The following is a 13377-nucleotide window of genomic DNA, read 5'->3' on the forward strand; positions in this document are numbered from 1 at the left end:
ACACTACTGAAAAGCAGTCATAGAGACCCACTTGCGTGTCAGAGGGAGGAAACATAGACTCTACCTCTTGAGAGGGGCCACTTTGGAAAAGAAAATCAACTTCAGTGCTCAAAGAATGTATATGTATATATATAATCTTAAAAGCAGTCCAAAGGAAAATAATACATTATTTTTAAGGGACCAATAGTTAAACTGACAGATGACTTCAGAAGAGCATCAATAGAAGCTACAACAGAGTGTAGTAACACTTTCACACAATGGTCAATTATTACAATATCCCCTTCTTTTCCACCATCCACTCCCTTATCACTCTTGCACTTTTTGTAACCATTTAGCTAAACTCTAATTCTCATTGAATCTAAATCTCTGCCTGTTCCAGGTCTGCAACCATAATTGCATTCACACAACTGGAGAAAAACACAACTGTGCTGACCAGTCTCCCTTTCAACTCACGATCCCTGTATCATGCTTCAAGCTAAGCTGCGATAACCAAGAAATTCAATAATTCTTGGATTAAGCGTCATAGAAATTTATTCTCTCACACCTAATAGTCCAGTTTGGCAGAGTGGCACTGCCTCATATTGTCATTCAGACACTCAGCTACCTTCCATCTTGTTCTGACACCCCCTAGGGTATTCTTGTTGTCTGTGTGGACAAAGCTTGGAAGTTTTCATGTCAATAGTCCAGTCAGAAAACAAGGGAAAAGAGCATGGAAGAGTCCATGTCCATTGTTTCAAGCCCAGATTTGGCTGTGGCACACATCCACTTAGTAAAATGGACAAATAAGACTACCAAGGAAGCCATGAATGTAAAACTGGCTGGGTAGCCTAGTACCCAGTTAAAACTCTGTGACTAGGAAGTGAGAAAGGGTTTTGATTAACAACTACCAGCCATTGCCACAATCATTAACCCCAATGGGTCCTCAATACTGCCCATCAGTCCTGCTATGATACTTAGTCCATTTTCTCTCCCTCTCTTTTGGATCATTATGTCACATATTCATCCTCTCATCACAAACGGACAGCTCCTCCCTCAAACACAAACTCATCTCTTGGGTTTGCTTCCTACTCTACTGTGAAGTCGGAAGTAATCAAAAGAGATCTTCCTCAGGCTCCCACCATTGCATCTGCACACCTATTTTCATGTCTGCCCTCAGTCACTAGATTCTCTCCTGAATGAATGGTCTATATTCCCAACTAATGAAGCCTCTCCATTTGTCCACCAGACCCCATGCCCTATAACCTGCTCAAGGACATCAGTCCAACAGTGGTCCCTTCTCTCCCCTACATCACCAACTTACCCCTCTTCTAGATCATTATCAAGCATACGCTATTTCTCCCGTAATATCAACCTTCTCTTGACATTCACTTTTTTCCTTCAACAACCATCAAATTTCTGTCCTTCATTTCATAGCAAAAAAAGTTAACTATGCTTATTACCATCAATTTCTCTCTTCCCATTCTCAGTTGAATCAAGTCCAGTCTGGCTCTCACCTACACTCCACAAAAACTTCTCTTCTCAGGATCACTGTGCAATTCTGTGCTACTAAATTCTGTAGTTCTCAATCCTCATCTTACCTGACCATTAAAATTCTGTGGTCTGCCTGTTAACTCTTTACTCTCCAAAACAGTCTTCACTAGATTTCCAGGTCTCTACACTCATCTGATTTCCCTGCTAGCTCTTGGACCACCCCTCAGTCTCCTTCACTGGTTCTTCCCTTCCACCTGACATCCAAATATCTCAATGTCCCAGAGTTGAGTCCTTCACCTTTTCTCATTTCTATCTATTCTCAATCTCTCAAAATCTTGTCCAATCTTGTGGAATTAAGTATCATCTATATGCAAAATCTTTGACGTTTATATCTGTAGCCTAGACCACTCCTTTGAATCCCAGATTCATCTATCTACCTGCTTACCTAGACTCCACTTAAACATCAATAAGCACCTCAGTCATTGCCTGTTCAAACCAGGCCTCTAGTATTTCCCCTAAAACTGCTCTTTCCCTACTCTCTACTGTGAAATGATTACTCAGAAATCTCAGAAAATGATTACTGTATTCTTCCATTCGTTCAGGCCAAAATACCTCAAGTTATTGCTGATTACTCAATTTCTAAGAATCCTGCTGAATCTACCTTCAAAATAAACAATGAGTCTGTTCACTTTTCATTACCTATGTTGCTACTACTCTAGTTCAGGCCACCATGATTTCTTGACTTGATTATTGTAGTATCATTGGACCCCATATTTTTACTCTTGACCCACTACAGTCTCTTTCCAACACAGCAGCCAGAGTGTTCCTATTGAAACGAAAGCCAAGTCGTGTCATGTCTTTGCTCAAAGCCTGCCTATGGCTCCCTATCTCCAAATATATTTGCATGGCTGCTCCATTCCTTCCTTTAGATTTCCCTTTATCCTTATTTTCTCAGCGAGGACTTATCCTAGACTTAGTGAAGACGTTCCCTAGATACCATATCTAAAATTGGATTTTAAAAAACCATAAACTACTTGGATGTCACATCCTCTTTCCCTGATTTGGTCTTCACCTTAGCACCTAACAAGTGCACACTGTCAATCAATAACTCTCAAACACTAATATACCTGCAATTACCTGGGGATCTTGTTCAATTAAAGGTTCTGATTCAGCAGGTCTGGGTGGGACCAGAGATTCTTCATTCCTAACAAGCTTCCAGCTGATGCTAATGCTGCTAGAATGTAGGCCACACATTGAATAGCCAGGCTCCACAGAAATAAAATATGAGCTACACAGGTAAGCTTAAATTTTCTAGTAGTCACATTTAAAAAATAAAAAGGTAAAATTAATTTTAGTAACATATTTTAGTTAATCCCATATATCTTAACTATTCTCATTTCGCCATGTTATCAATAAAAAAGTATTAATGAGATCATTTTACACTATTTGTTCATAGTATATCTGCCAAGCCCAGTGTACTTAGAGCACATCTCAATTTGGATTGGCCACACTTCAAGCTCTCAATAGCCACATGTGTTTAGAACCTGCCATATTGGACAGCACAGGTCTAGACTTTACTTATTTACTCTGCTTTTGTCTTCCTCTCCTTCCAGAATGAAAGCTACATAAGGACACAGGTTTTTGTTTTGTTCACTGTTGTACCCCACCCACCCACCATGGGAAAGTGTCTGGCCTTAGCTACTCTCCAAAATATTTGTTGAATAAATGGATTGATAAGCATGTTAGTGTGAAAACACTCGATTAGTTCTATTTTATGCCATTTCCCAGAATGTCCCAGAGAAAACAAACTCCAGTCACCCACAGTGATAGCTTGCCTTTATTGGCCACCTTCCCTTCCCTACCCACGTCTTTACTCTTGTCCCAAGTAAATTATTTGCACCAGAATCCTTATCTCAGAGTCTGCTTTGGGGAAAACCCAAACCAATACATTGGCCTCAACCTATCAGTTCATTTCTCCTGGATTTAGCTGGATGTGGGTCCCTCTTTGTCAGATTCCCTCACATTGCTGGACGAGGGCTATGATTCATTCGCAATAGAGACATGAGACCAAGTTTCATGCTCAGCATAGTTCTTCATCCAATTGACATTTCCCAATTTTCCTTTTCCACCCACCACCAGATTCAAAGAAAGCAATTTGTTAGATAGAAATTACCAAAATATTACCCAAGTCCTATTAACATGCCTGGAAAATTTAAATGTGAGCTACATCTCAAAAATTCCTGAGGAGTGACAAGGCTTTCTTTATATTTTGCTTTAGTGTTGACAACTGAGAGAAAATGCACACAAAACACTCCTTGTGATAATTCAGCCTAAGGACAGCTAAGGCTGGACAGTGCCATTTCATCTAAGTGACAGAAACAAAAAGGCTTTTATTTAGGATTACGTCTCCAAAATCAACGTTTTTGAAATGGTGCCCATTCTCATAGCCTCCTTCTCTGAAGCAGAAACATTTTAACCACCTCTTTGAATCTCAAGAGTTAGGCCACAGAGTCTGGGTACAAATACTTTGTTCCAGTATTAAATGCTAGATCAGATATCAGCTGTAATTCTTGGGGTCTTTTAGTACAGTATAGCCGTCTGAAGGGGAAACATTTTTTTCCAACATAGCAAATTCTGCAGCTCTGAAATTCTGAATTCTGGATCGAGTTTGTTTTGATAATGCATACCTCAGCTTCTCCAGAGAAAGTTCCTCTCAGTAATGAAATGATGGCTTCAATTAGACTTGGCTGCACCAGTCAAAGCCTGCGATTGTGATTCAATGGCCTGTCGATGTTTTATTCCGCCACCTTTGACATAAATTGTTTTCTCTCTGTGGCTCAGCTCCAACGCTGTTCCATGGAAGCCATCCATAAGAGTAAAATGTGCCTCTAGCACAATAGAACCATTGATGCTTCTGAAGGGAATGGTGCCTGTATCTTTCTTTCTACCTGCAGATTCCTCTCTTAAAGGAAAGCCCTTCATCCTACTTTTTCTCTACCAAGTTAAGTCCCCACATTGTTGCAGAGTGCTAAGATAAGCCAGGTGACACAGAAACCCTAGGAAAATCAGATGCAAGCTGACTTCTTATGAAGGTGCCTAAAATATTAGGAAAGCTCAGAAACAGAGAACAAACTGAACTTTAAAAATGTAAGCCGCAGGGGGCCAGCCCCGTGGCTGAGTGCTTAAGTTCGCACGCTCCACTTGGGCGGCCCAGGGTTTCACTGGTTCAGATCCTGGGTGCAGATATGGCACCGCTCGTCCAGCCATGTTGATGCAGCATCCCACATAGCAGAACCAGAGGGACCTACAACTAGAATATACAACTATGTACTGAGGGGGCTTTGGGGAGAAGAAGGAGAAGAAAGAGAAAAAAATAGATTGGCAACAGACATTAGCTCAGGTGCCAATCTTAAAAAAAAAAAAATGTAAGCCACAGGTATCACTTCCCTGCTACTCTTCCAGCGGCAGAAAAGCCATTATCTTCAGAAAATATCTAGATAAAAATATGTTTCGATTCACAAGAATGATTCCTCTACTCATTTTCTCATTTCAAAAATCATCTCCCTTACTTGTTTAAGTCTTTGCTCAAATATTCAAATTATCTTCCCAATGAGGTCTATGCTGACCATTTTATTTAAAATTGCAAAACCAGTTCTCCTTCCCCATGCTCTCTCTTTTGCTTTACTATTTTTCACCTTCTAATATTCTATATAATTTACTTATTATGCTTATTATCTGTTACATTCAAAGCAAGCTCTGTGAGGGAAGGCATCTCTGTCAGTTATGTTCAAGCATCTAGACTATCGTCTGCCCAAGTTGGCACTTACTAGATATCCCTGAATGAATGTATAAATGAATTCATGAATTGAGGGGTTACAGCATGGCAGCTACTAATGGAGGCCCTATAGATACAAGGATGACATCATATTAGATCATTCTGGATCAGGGATTGCAAACTCAAATCCCTTCAGGTGCCAGGGAGATGCAACCCATGAGTGAAGTGCACCAGGTAAAAAACAATAGAGGAGGTGAGGTTGGGGAGAGGTGGAGAATACCTATCCCTCCAAAGGCATCCAATTCAAACTTAGAAAAAATTCTCTGCCAAACAAAACACATCTGCAGAGTGTGTGAGCTTCTACATTATGATCTCGACAATTCTACATATTTTCCAACATCTCCATATTTTCTCCCTCTTGCTTTTAATTCCTTCTGAGCTTCCTATGTCAGAAAGTCAAAATACTATAAAATCAGACTCAACTCTAACAAAACTGATATTCCATTTTAAAGTTATCCCATTTCTGGTTCTAATTAAAAAGAGTATGATCAAGTATTATTCAAGAGGTTTAAAATCCATTTCACGTGTAAGAAACAATAGTCACCTCCCAGGGAGGTCCAGACTAGCCTAACTTATTTTTCCACTCCCCTTTAAATTGCTATGTGAACTGGGACTTTTCATTTAACCTCTCTAGATCCCCTTCACTTATCTGTAAAAGAAATACTGTGTTCTTCTAATTATATGATTCTATCTAGATTTTACTTCCCTTTCTTGCCCTAAGAATATAAAACCTAACATCTTTCAGTTTACGATGCTGAAGAATGCTATATAAGGCATTTTGTGTTAGGCCATTGTATCAGTCAGCTATTGCTGTGTGAGAAACAACCACAAAACCTCAGACATGTACACTCATGACTCTGCAGGTCGGCAGGGGTGGATCTGCTCCACACTTCTCATGCTAACTACCAAGGAGGATTGCAACAGGAGCAACATGAGACGGCAGGTCCACCAAGCAAACATTTTGCAATCCTCTGTCCACATCACATCTAATAACATGTCTCTGCCCAGGGGAAGCATGAGAATGCACCACTCAGATACCCTGTGCCGGGGAAATTAACCAACTGAAGATGCCAGTTGCTGCTGTTGTGCATCCACCTCCATATTCATGGTGGGGTCACATTTCCCTTGGGCTGCTCCCAGCCAATGACTGAGTTGAGGATAAAGGGTACCAATGCAGGCCCATTCCTGCAAGACGCAGGACTCCTTAACTGAGTGACTTTGGCTTGAAGACTTCCCATTAGTCTGGCCCAAACTTTTCTTGAACTGCCTGTGGTCCATCTCCTCTCCAGCCCTCTGCCTTCTCCCTCTCCTGCACCTGTCAGGTCTGCACCTGGTTCTGAAAACTCTTCCCACCTTCTCAGTCCCATCCCTTTTATCCTTATAAGCAACTCACCCAGTCAATCCCAAAATCAAGGGATGGAAAATTATCCTCTCCTGACGATCATGCCATGGCAAGTATGCAGATGTGTAATGCTCCTACATGGGAGTGCATAACAAGAACCAATTATTCAATTTACCACAGTAACAAAATGTAAAATAATTTGTGAAAGTGCTAGGTTAAAAAGAAAAAACAATTATAAGGAAGTGCAGTAGGCAGAATCCTAAAATAACCTGAAGATTCCCATCCCCTGATATACATGCCCTGAATCAACCTATCCCATTAAGTGTTGTCAGGACTTTTGAGTATGATGGCATCTCACTTCCATGATTAGATTGCCAGTCAATTGACTTTGAGTCGCCAAGAGAGATTATTCTGGATGGGCCTGAACTAATCAAGTGAGGAAGTCAGAGAGATCATCCTGCTGGCCTGGAAGAAGTAAGCTGCCACTTGGGAGACCGCCATGTGGCAACGACTTGGGAGTGGTCCCCATCCAACAGCCAGCTAGAAAACCAGGACCTCAGCCCTACGACTGCAAGGAACTGAATTCTGCCAACAACTCATGAGTTTAGAAGAAGAACCTGTGCCTCACATGAGATTGTAGCCCCAGCCAGCACCTTGATTTCAGCCTGTTCAGACACTGAGCTGAAGACCCAGGCAACCAGTACACAGAGTCCTGATGCATGGAAATTGTGATATAACTAATGGGTGTTGTTTTAAATTGCTAAACTTGTAATAATTCATTATGCAGCAATAGAACATTAATACAAAAAACATTAGGAGCTCAATGTGGATGGCATGGCAATATTTTAGGTATACCAAAATTAAAGAAGCCCTTCAAAGATTAGTAAATGACTAGCGTGTTCTTAAAGTAGCTTGACACAAGAGGATGCAGTAGTTGGTAAGTCACGGCCCTGATCTTCTGCTTCCACTGGACTCTCCTATTAGCCATGGTGCTCTTTTCCCTAGTTGGCTCTCCTTCCCATCATCTTTAGCAGCCCCCTCCCTGCTCCTCCTCTTGAACATACAGTCTCCCTAAGTCCCCTTCAGTTTCAGATGACATCACCACCTAATTTCAGCCACATGGAACAAGAAATTCCATTTCTGTTTATGCCACTTTGATTTAGGTTTTCTGTTTCTTGGAATAAAAGGTTCCCAGTGAACAAGTCTCTTCCAGCAATCATCCTTTCTCTCTCTATGTCCCTTCCCAGCCCATGTCTTGAAAACTTTGCTCCATTTTGATACCCTTGCATAAGTTCTTAGCTCACTGGGATCAGAGGCCCTCCTCACCACACCAAAGGAACTGCTGCTACCCAATCCCCTAGAGACCTTTGCTGTTAGTGCAATTGTCACTGCTCAAAGCTTATTTTGCTTGATGTTTCAGTTACCGTCAGCATTATTGATAGCTCTCTTCTTTGGAAATATGCTCCCTAGGCTTCTATTTTTTCTTATTTTTCTCCTCTGATAATTCCCTTTTAGTAAATTTTTTGGACTTCTCACTCTCTGCTCTTCCCAGAAATGATGACATTCTGCGGTAATGGCTCGGTAAAACCTGAAAGTTATGCTTGATTCCATTCTCTTCTTCATTCCTTAAAACCAATCATTTATCAAGTTCTATGAAGTCTACTTCCAAAATATCTCCTGAATCTGTCCATTTCTCTCCCTCCCAAACACCACCACAGCCATGCAGGCCATCACCTTCTTGGTGCATATTTACATAACAGTCCCCTCTCAGGCCTCACTGTCTCTGAAATCCATTATCCTCTCTGTCAATTGATCCATCTTTCTAAAAAGCAAATCTGGCTCCATCACTCCACTGCTTGAAACACTTTGCTGCCTCCCCACTGCTCGCAAAAGAAACTTAACACAGCTGTCAGGGTCCCTGGTGATCTGATTTCCACCCTCAATTCTTACCTTTCCAGCTTCATCTCTTGCCTTGTCCTCCTTCTTGCATTCTAAGCACCAGCCATGCTCCAGTTTCCAGAATATTCCATTCTGTCTCCTGCTTTTGTTTCCTCTAGGGGGAATCATTTTCAATCCTTGCTCCCCATCACCTCCATCCTCCAGGAACTTCTTCCTGATCCCTACACTCTGGGTGGGTGCCCCTCTTGTGTGCCCTAACACCTGGAGGACACTGTCCTCACACTTCTCACTCTCTTTTAACTGATAATTAGTTGTCTCTGTCCTCTGCCAGACCACCACGTCTATGAAAACAGGCACCACGAATGCCTTCCCCTCATTGTACCCCCAGCATCCAACACAGTGCCCGGCACATAATCAAGGCTGAGAAATCATTGCGAACTAAACATCACATGAATGAGTGTGTGTTGTGTGAGCTGGACGCATTCAGTGGTACTGGTTTTGCTCCTTCTGAGTCCCTGAATCTCCATCTCAGAAACTGTGCACTGCTTGTTGTGTGGTGAGGGACCATCTGTAGGCACTGGCTGGACACCCCACAGCTCCTGAGGACACCAAGACTACGCTCCCTCAGCCAAGGCAGGGCAGGTCCACATGCCAAACCCTGAATATCAGCCTCTGTTATCTCCTCCCCCAGCACTGACTCTCCTCTCTCAGTGCAGAGGGTTCCAGCTCTTCACCACCCTCTATTGTATATAAATTAACTTTATGTCCTGCTCCCTCAAAACTTTGCCTTTAAATCAAGGATTCTTAACCTGGGGCCTGCAGACCTATAGAATTCAGGAATACTGTGAACTTCAATGGGAAAAAATAGATCTTTATTTTCACTAACCTCTAACTGGAATCTAACATTTCCTGCAGTATCAATGCAGGCAACAAACCACAGTAGTATTTAGAGAATTTATGACATTGTTACCAAAAATATCACACACTGTTTCATATCACATTACAGATGTTACAGGCATCTCAAAATATCGTCTGTGCTCATCACTACTTTGAAATAACAATGTTCCTAGACTCATCCCTAGATCTTGTCATCTAATGCACTATAAAGAAGCATATACATTTTTCTATGGGACGTGTCATTCCTTATTCTTTTGGTAACTGTATTTCAAGAAAGCTGTAATTTTGTAACCAATGCATTATATTTTATGCTTTTAAAAGTATTCTTAGAAGTGGTCCGTGGGTTTCTCCAGACTGTTAAGGGGGTCCATGGCGCAAAAACAGTTAAATACTCCTACTTTGCTTTTTAAAGACTAACCAAAAAAATAAAAACAAACAAAACACTCAATATCCCTCTCAAATAGCTCTTGCAAACACAAGCGTTGCCTTTCTCTTTCACAACTGTTGTCTCTGAAATTGACTTTAAGAGCCTATTTTGGAATTTTAAGACTATTCACTCTTTCTCTTTGCATTTTTGCTTTAACAGTCATAATCCCCCCTGTGGAAGGGAGATCTCTGGCTGAATTTGGAAAGGGTCAGATCTAAGTAAATATGAAAAAGGAAAATGCGTCAGTTAGCATCACAAAATAATATTTGCTTATAAATGTTTGGTAAAGAAGGATAAGAAGTGTCCCTGGCACTCGAGATATGTCCCAAAAGACTATGGTTCTTCCTGAGACCTACCTCCCCTCCTAATCTGGGATGAAGAGCAACTGTGCGGCTGAGCAATGATGTGTAGCAGGAACAGGAAAGACTCCATGGCTTCAGCAACATTACAGTCATCAGTGACCTCGAGTGGACACCACGGGTACACGTCCTGCCACCTTCACAGCAGAACTCAATCTACAAATGATAGCACTTCTGCCATGAGCACCCTGGAAACTCTACTTCAGATGAGAGAGGCCCCCTTCCCACCCTGGCTGTCCAGCCAGCCACTTCCCAAAGCTCAATTGTCTCATTGATAGCCATGACCACAGTAGCTAAGTGGGTGACACTCCAGTGTTACACTCACTATGCCATATCATCCCCTTCCGCCCCAGTCTGATTAGAGAGAAAATCAGTACTCAGTTCAGGTTTTTATAGGAAACACCTGGGGAACCAGGGCACAATGTCCTTCAAATCCATTTTCTTCTTCAATTTTCTCTTTGTGTGATTTCCCATTCAGACATCTGCAGTCATCCTAGAAACTCATGAATTTATGATGCCATTAGTGTTTTGAAAAGCAAGTACATCTCTTCCCAGATGTCATTTTGTATAAAGATTTTTCATCTTCTGTTCCAGTTTAAATAAACCAAGTCATGGATCTAATTTGAATGCAGGCACAGACCTCATTTTCTGTCACGTGCCAGCTGTTGTGAATAAATATTATGACAGCCTGGACACACAATGTGTCTTGATGCTGGTAGGGACAAGGCGAACTTCCATCCAAGAAGGCAGTGTAAACCATAGTGTTGGCACACCGTCTTGCTCTTCTCCCCAGACCTCTGTCAAACCATTTGGAGGAGACAGCACAGTTTAATTTGCAATCTATCACAGGACCTTAGAATCAAAGAGGCAGCTGTAAATAACCGTGATTATGCATAATCACCTAATTCAAAACCCTGAGATGTACAAAAATATACACAGCACACCCTGGGAATTATCATTCTACCTAGGAAGCCCTAGTATGTTATTCTGGCCCTGAAATCACAGATAGTGTAGCTTGGCCATCAGGATTTATCTTAGAAGTAGGAAAACTTTAACATAAAGAAATGAATTGTTGGGGTAGAATTGAAAGATCACAGGGAAGGTATTTTCCCTCAGAATTTCCCTGCTATTCCTTATATTACATAATGTAATCCTAAGGTTATTCCTAATTCTTCAAAGGAGCTATTCCATCCTGTGACATAAACGTGACCCAGTTCGTGCCAATTGCTCAGCACCCATGAAGACAATTCTACCCTGCCCAGACTTGACCTCAGCATCCTTCTCAACACCATGTTCCTGGAAACACTACTTTGATTTGGAGCTGGCATGGTACATAAAACTTACCTTACCTTCTCTGCATTAGGATTTTGTAAGTGAGAGGAAACTGAAAGTGGGAAAACGTCAAAGAAATAAGTCTTTTCCCCTTCACCAATTATCAAAACCTTGATGGTCCAAAGACCATCTCAATATTTGTTCCTTCTTTAAAGTTTTTCTTGTGATTCTCAACTTAAGAATTCAGTCCCGGAATCTGTGTTGTTCTGCAGTGTTTGGCTCATACCTTTCAATGGCACAAACACAACCTACCAATTTATAGAATAATTATATGAGCATTTCTATTATCACTTTTACTGGTTTTATTCATTCAGCCATTGTTTTGGAGCATTTATTATGTACCAGGCTCTGGGAGTACATAGAATTTTTGAAGTATGGAATGAGCAGGATCACTTTTTATTTCCAAGACTATTTTGGTGGCATATTCTAAATTCCGACTTACTCATGTCCCGTCTACCTGCCACATAGATTTGCACTTAGTAGGTGATCAATAAACACACAATAGTCACCTGAATGTTAAATGGATCCAAAGACTGAGTGGACGTGAATGAAAAGTAAGAATGTGGGTTCCAGTTGAAAAACATTAGGAGTTTTAAGGTCATAGGTATGCGAACATTAGAATTTCATGTAAAGAAGGCTCTGTTGGATATTTTGCTTGTTCTTTCATATTGACTCTCCACCCTTCTCCGTCCTGGGGGGTAGATCCGTCAGCTTCTATGGAAGGCAGCAATATGGTCCTCTTGCCCTCTGGTTTCTGGATGGTTTGGCCAATGTGAAGCGTTAGCAGAAGATCAGAGAGCAGGGAATCAGAGATATTGGTTCATTTATTTCTCTGGCTCCCTCCCTCCTAAGCAGTGGCTTGTCCAGAGTGTGTGCTTCTACCTAAGGCCTGCCAGCTGGAGCCCTCCTACAGCCAAAGCTCTCGCCAGTCTAATAACCTACTCTTCCCCTTTCCTCTTCCTACCTGGGGAGGTAAAGCTTCCCTCTGTTGCTAAACTTAGGGTACTTCAACATTCCTTCTTCATTTACCATCTCTCTTTCCACATTTTGCAAATACCTCCTTCATTAACCTCTCCTCAGTCACCCCTTTTAAGTGGTCCATCTGTTTCCTGCCAAGACACTGACACAACTTATATCTGCAAAAGCTTCTTCCAAACTCAAGCACATTCATGGACTTTCATGGAGTTGAAGCTCAACTCAACATGAAAGCACACAATTACCTTGTGAACAGAAGTTGAGCCTGGAGCACCGTGCACGCTCTACTTCCTCCCTACTTGGACCTTAATGGTTCAGTTATATAATCACAGAAATGATTTGTTTTAATTACAGTAAATGAAAGCATGTTCTATTTCAGTGTTTGAATTTTACAGAAATTGAGGATACGCTATAATCTATCTGCTTCTGATCCAAATTTAATTGAATTCCAGAACAGATGTGCAAGTAGTGCCACAATTCAAGAATATGTTAACTGTTCCCTGATGCAGGAATTTGCTAGAATTGTATAGAGAATTGTATTGCCTATACTGCACCTTATGCCTTTCTTCTTATACTTTCCTTCTAGTTTATAATCAGATGTTTGAAAATATCATGACAAAAACCTTTTCTTTACTGCCCTATCTTCTCACCTCAAGATTGAATTGACTATTCAAATTATAATTTGAATCTTCTCATGAACAAGATAAAGTTTTAGTCCATCTTTTCAGACTTTTTGATAGTGGCTCACATCACAATCCAGGCACATAAATATATATACAGAGAAAGATATATATATGATCAACTGTAACAGAAGTTTCATTAAACAATGACTTTACTACAT

Source organism: Equus przewalskii, chromosome 20 (assembly GCF_037783145.1).
Source record: "Equus przewalskii isolate Varuska chromosome 20, EquPr2, whole genome shotgun sequence".
Lineage (NCBI taxonomy): Eukaryota > Metazoa > Chordata > Mammalia > Perissodactyla > Equidae > Equus > Equus przewalskii.